General features: G+C 35.4%; 1 non-coding gene across 1 annotated transcript; it reads right to left on the bottom strand.

The window, feature by feature from the left end:
* Positions 1 to 2345: 2345 nt before the first annotated feature.
* Positions 2346 to 2451, bottom strand: LOC121231170 (small nucleolar RNA R71). The gene has a single exon (XR_005929237.1). It is a non-coding gene; the product is annotated as a small nucleolar RNA R71 (small nucleolar RNA).
* Positions 2452 to 5883: the final 3432 nt, after the last annotated feature.

The following is a 5883-nucleotide window of genomic DNA, read 5'->3' as shown; positions in this document are numbered from 1 at the left end:
ATTTCTTTGAGGTTGTTTTTGATGCTTTAGGGCATTGAGGGTTGATTATAGATGAGGTGAGTTTCTTGATTTAAAATTTGATGGATGTTAAGCTAATTGGGCAACCAAAGGTTCAATATTTTTGTTATGAGGTCATATGTGCATTTCGGCCATGGTCTTTGCTTGAATATGAGATTTGTAATGTGATTTTCCTAAATTGTCTATGAATTTGGTTGTTGATTTCATGGTAATGGTATATTGAATCCATGAGAATTTAGTAAGGTTGCATTCGGCAACTTACTTGAAATTAAAAATCGATGTCTAAGCTTAGGTGATTTCGATGATGATATATGTGTATATACATAAGTATATTTAGTTGATTCGGCTTTGGTAGTTGCATGAGATTATTAGCCGAATATACTAACATACATATACATGTGAGATTGGATTGTAAATATTTAGCAAGGTGGTTAAACTAGTTAAATTATTGATATAGCTCAAGGAGCTAAAGGAGGTGAATCGAGCAAAGGCAAAGAAAAGGTTATCGAGTAGCCGAGTTGGAACCGTCTTACCCAACACGAGGTAAGTCATTAAGCATGTAGTTGGTATTATTTCAATGGTCATAATGTTGTGTATTGATGCTGAATGGAATGAATAAATGTACATATATATATGCATGTACGTATGTGATGATGAAATTGTTGAATGAAATAAAAGAGGTAAGATGTAATGAGTTGTTGATCTCGGCACTAAACGTGCGGGATAACCATTTATGACCATGAGATTGGCGCTAAGTGCGCGGGATTAAATTGTACAGCACTAAGTGTGCGATTCGACTTTGTTGCACTAAGTGTGCGAAATGAATATGATGCACTAAGTGTGCGAATTGACCATGCGGCACTAAGTGTGCGAGTCTGACTATGTAGCACTAAGTGTGCGATTTGATTACGTGGCACTAAGTGTGCGAGTTGATTATATAGCACTGAGTGTGCGGGCTCAATATACATTCGTGAATCATTATGGACACTATGTGTGCGACACTATTGAGCTGATCGCGGACAGCGGATCGGGTAAGTGTCTTGAGTACATGGCTAATATGTGCTATGCGTATACTTGGTGTTGAGCTCGGTAAGTTGAACCTATGTGACAACTATACTTGAAGTCACGTACATAAAAATTTATCGTAGGATGGGTGAAAGGCCGTTTTGTGGTTTGATTGTAACGAAAATAAATTGATTTATGAAAATGCTTCAATGTCCTATTGATGAGTATATGAATTGTGAATGCATGAATTGATATGAAATTGAATCGGTAGGTTGGAGGAACTATGGCATGGTTCGGTATGGATGGAGTAAATTGTCTCATTCCATTTTGTTCCTCTTGTGATAATGTTATTGATGTATAGTAGAGCATTGCTTATGACTTACTGAGTTATAAACTCACTCGGTGTTTCCTTGTCACCCATTATAGGTTGCTTGGACTCATCAATTTTTGCGGGGTCGGGCCGTCATCGAAGTCATCACACCGGATAGCTAGTTTTGGTACTTTCTTCTTAGTGTGCTTAGAAGATCATTTTGGCATGTATAAGCTAGTACGTTGTGTTTGAATTATGGCATGTAAACTTTAAGCCATGCGAAAATGGCACGAATGTTCGATTGAGTTGGATCGAGGGTAGGCATGAAATGGACCTAGTTACTTTCGTAACAGATGCTGGCAGCAGCAGTGTCATGAGATTGAAAAATCACTAAAAATAGTAGGAGTGGAATTAATTGATGAATAAATTACGTAATCGAAGCTCGATGAGTCTGTTTTCATGAGGAAGTAACGAAAAGATCATATGGGCAGTATATTAAGAGATAATCAGATTTTAGTGGGACAGGGCCAGAACGGTTTCTGGATTCCCTGCTCCGACTTTGGAAATTCATTATAAATTAACCAGAGATAATTAGGGGTCGTACCATATATGTGCAGATTCCTCTCTGAGTCTAGTTTCCATAGAAACAAACCGCAACAGTATTGAAGCCCCGTGCAGGGAGATATCCCAGTCGTAATGGGCAAAGGTCAGTGTAGTCGACCCCTGCAACTTGGGGAACTTTGACTAATAAACTGTACTAATTGGCCCAACCAAAAATTCTAGAAAAAAATACATAGATGGGCACATGAGTCTAGTTTCTGGGAAAAATTACGAAACTGATTTTCGAGTTACGAAACTCAAGATATGATTTTTTAAAACGACTAGTACACAGATTGGGCAGTGTCTGGAAAATAAATTTTGTAAGAGGTTAAAGCCAGTTAACACCTCGTGTTCGACCCCGATGTCGGTTTCGGGTTCGGGGTGTTACAATTTTCCACCGAGTATAAATTCCAAGCTTAAAAATAAAATCTCACATTTCAACAACTTGACTATGAATCTCTCTATGATGCATGGGAGCGATTCAAGGACTTGTTGCGAAAATGTACTCATCATGGAATTCCTCACTGTATTCAGTTGGAGTCTTTTTACAATGGTCTCAATGCACATATAAAAATGGTGGTAGACGCTTCAGCCAATGGATCTCTTCTTGTAAAATTATAAAATGAAGCATATGAGATCCTTGAAAGGATATCTAGCAATAGTTATCAGTGGCAGACTACTCAAGTAGCCATAGGAAGAAGGGTGGCTGAAGTTCATGAAGATGATCTACTTACGTTTTTGGCAGCCTTAAGAACTTTTTTGCTAATGATTTTAATGCTAATGTGTCAAGTCAACAACTAAGCTAGTTTGAAATTATCTCTTGTATTTATTGCGGAGATGTTCATATGTGCGAAGACTACCCATTAAACCCAAAATCCATCTATTACAAGGACGACCAAAACTATAATAAAAGTGGTCTAGGATCGAAATCAACTTACTACAACCCTTCATAGCAGAATCATCCCAATTTCTCCTGAGTAAGCAAGGGATTGGTCTAGGTAATTCCTATATGCCTTCACATTCAAATCATTTTCCAGGTTTTTCAAAAATAGATGTAGAAATCTCAGCCAGCTGATTCTTTAAGTAGTTTGGATAACTTATTGAAAGCATATATGGAAAAAAAATGATGCCACTCTAAGGAATCTAGAGAACCAAATAGGACAATTAGCCAATGAGCTCACAAGTAAACCTCAAGAAGCTTTGCCAAGTAACACTATAAATCCAAATGGTACATGTAAATAACCATGTGAAGTTGTTACTATGAGGAGTGGAAAAATGTTGAAACCAAGGACTATTGAAATTGAAGACGAGCCTATGGAAGCTAAGAATTAGGAGGAAGTTCAATCAAATGTTGAAGTTCCCATAAGACAGAAGTCTGCTCTTGTGACTTCTACAGAAAACCAAGCACAACAGAATCATCCTAAAGGTTCAACGCCCATGGCAAACACAAGGACATCAACACCTCAGAAAAGGGGTTCGGTCAAGGTTAACATTCCATCACCTCCTTATCAGTAGAGACGCCAAAAGTATCAACAAGAGGTACAATTTTAAAAATTAAAGATATTCTTAAACAATTACATATCAAGAAACCCATTGTGGAAGCTTTGGAGAAAATGCCAAATTATGCCAAGTTCATAAAGAACTTAATAGCCATGGGAGCACAAGATGATGAATTAATAGACATGGTGTAACACCATTAACCTGTTTACATCATCAGATTAGGGTTACGGAGTATTACCAAGCAATCTTCAATCATTTGTCTATATAACATTAAATAAAATACATGACATTAAAAGTATCTCTATCATAGGCAGTTTGTCCCTAAATCGAGCCTTCGAGGCCTTAAAAATAGCTTTGGGGCAATCTGGGACTAATTTGAAACAAAATAGAAGTTTTAAGAAAAAGTTGTAAAATTGGAAAAGAAGGGTCACGTGGTTGTATGACATCACCCTGGACCATGTAACATTCGAACATGGGACACACGGCTATGTTTCAGCCCGTGTCCTTACCGTGTAACTCATTGAGATGCCACACACGCCTATATGTTAGGCTATGTGCTAGGCCATGTAACTCTCTGAGTTGCCACACATGCCCGTGACCTAGGCCGCACACGGCCGTTTGACAACCTATGTCCTAGGCCGTGTGCACCAAATTTGACCTAAAGTCATACTCTTTTTAAGACCAAACCACACCTATTCCACCATTCCAATTATACACACATTCAATAGACCTACGCACTACCACAACATACCTCAATATACCAAATCAACTAACCTATATCATCCAACCAATATGCCATTCAAAGACACCACATTATATACTAAAAAATTGTTCAAAAATATGCATAAAAGACCTCCTTTATAAGACATTAAGCAATTAAGGATTGCTCCATGATCAAATCCACTTCAATCAACAACTAACCATCAATGTTTATCTATGAAATATAAGCATACTTGCTTCATCCATTCAAAATATACCTTAGAAAAAACACATATCTCATTCATAAACTACATATTTATCTATATATACAGGCCACTACCTTAAGAGACACAAAAGCTACCAACTTAGATGGATAGTGTGAGTCGGTTGATTGATCCTTCCAAAATGTCAACAACGATTATCTACAAAAAAATCCACAAAAATCGGTAAGCTTACATAGCTTTGTAAGGACATAGTATAACATTTAATCTAAGTATAACTATACTCAATGCACATATTTTTTTAATTCAGGATTACCAAAGTACAAACAGGGCCCGTATGTGTAGTCAGGGGTACCGAAGTACAACCAGGGGCACGTATGTGCGTTTAGGGGTACCGAAGCACAAATAGGGGCACATATGTGCATTCATTCAATAATTATCTATAAACATTTAGTTAAAGAACTATACTATAAGAATTCAAGTAGAAATTCATTTATGTATTAAAACACCATAAACTTACCTACTATTAAATGTTGATCAACATGCAATGACTAATCTGCTATTTTCTCTTTTCCTCGGTTAGTCTTTTTATTCAAATTTTGATCTATATAATAATTAAATACAATATATTTATCTCATACACATTTCATATTCCATTCAATGCATTTGACCCTTAACTTTTCATTAATTATGCATTTTCCTTAAACTTTTATAGCTTTTTGCAATTTAGTCCTCTAACCCAAAATTCATCAAAGTGAACATTTTCTAAGAACCAATTACAACCAAATATTCTACACCTTTTAACAGTCCCTATTATACATCAAATTCACTATCAGACCTTGAAATTTTGACATTTTAACAATTCAATTCTCAAATCAAATTCTAACAACAATCACTTCACAAAACAACCAAATACTATAATCAAAGCTTTAAACACATAGTTATCATAAAAAAACAGTCAAGATTCATCAATGGAAACTTCTAAAATTTTTAATAGATTTAAAAAAGAAGGTATAGGCTACCTGAACCTACTTGCAACGATCTCAAAAATATAAAAATCACAAAAAAAGGGATGGAAATTACTTACATGCAAGCCAAGTACATAGCCGAACTTCATGCTTGATAAAAATGGTGTTTTAACAACTTAATTTTCGGTGGTTCTTCCTTTTGGAAGATGATAGCATTGTTATTTTATTTTTACTTAAGTTTTATTTAACAAATTACAACTTTATCCTTTAAATTTACATGCATTTTAATGAATTCAAAGTACAAAGCCATCCATCTTCTTTTGCTATGGTCTAATTACCATATAAGTCCTCCTTTATTTAATATTTAGACTATTTGATCATCTAAATGTTGTAATTAACAAGTTTTGAACCATTTACAATTTAGTCCTTTTTTCCTTAATTAGTTATCTAAACGTTAAAATTTCTTAACCAATTTTTAATACGACATTTATGACTCCATAAATATTCTATAAATAGTATTTACGAGCTGACATAACAAAAATTTGTGGTCCCAAAACCACAG

Source organism: Gossypium hirsutum, chromosome A06 (assembly GCF_007990345.1).
Source record: "Gossypium hirsutum isolate 1008001.06 chromosome A06, Gossypium_hirsutum_v2.1, whole genome shotgun sequence".
Taxonomy (NCBI): Eukaryota; Viridiplantae; Streptophyta; class Magnoliopsida; order Malvales; family Malvaceae; genus Gossypium; species Gossypium hirsutum.
Note: the sequence above shows the minus strand (reverse complement) of the source record. Positions and strands in the feature narration are given on the sequence as shown.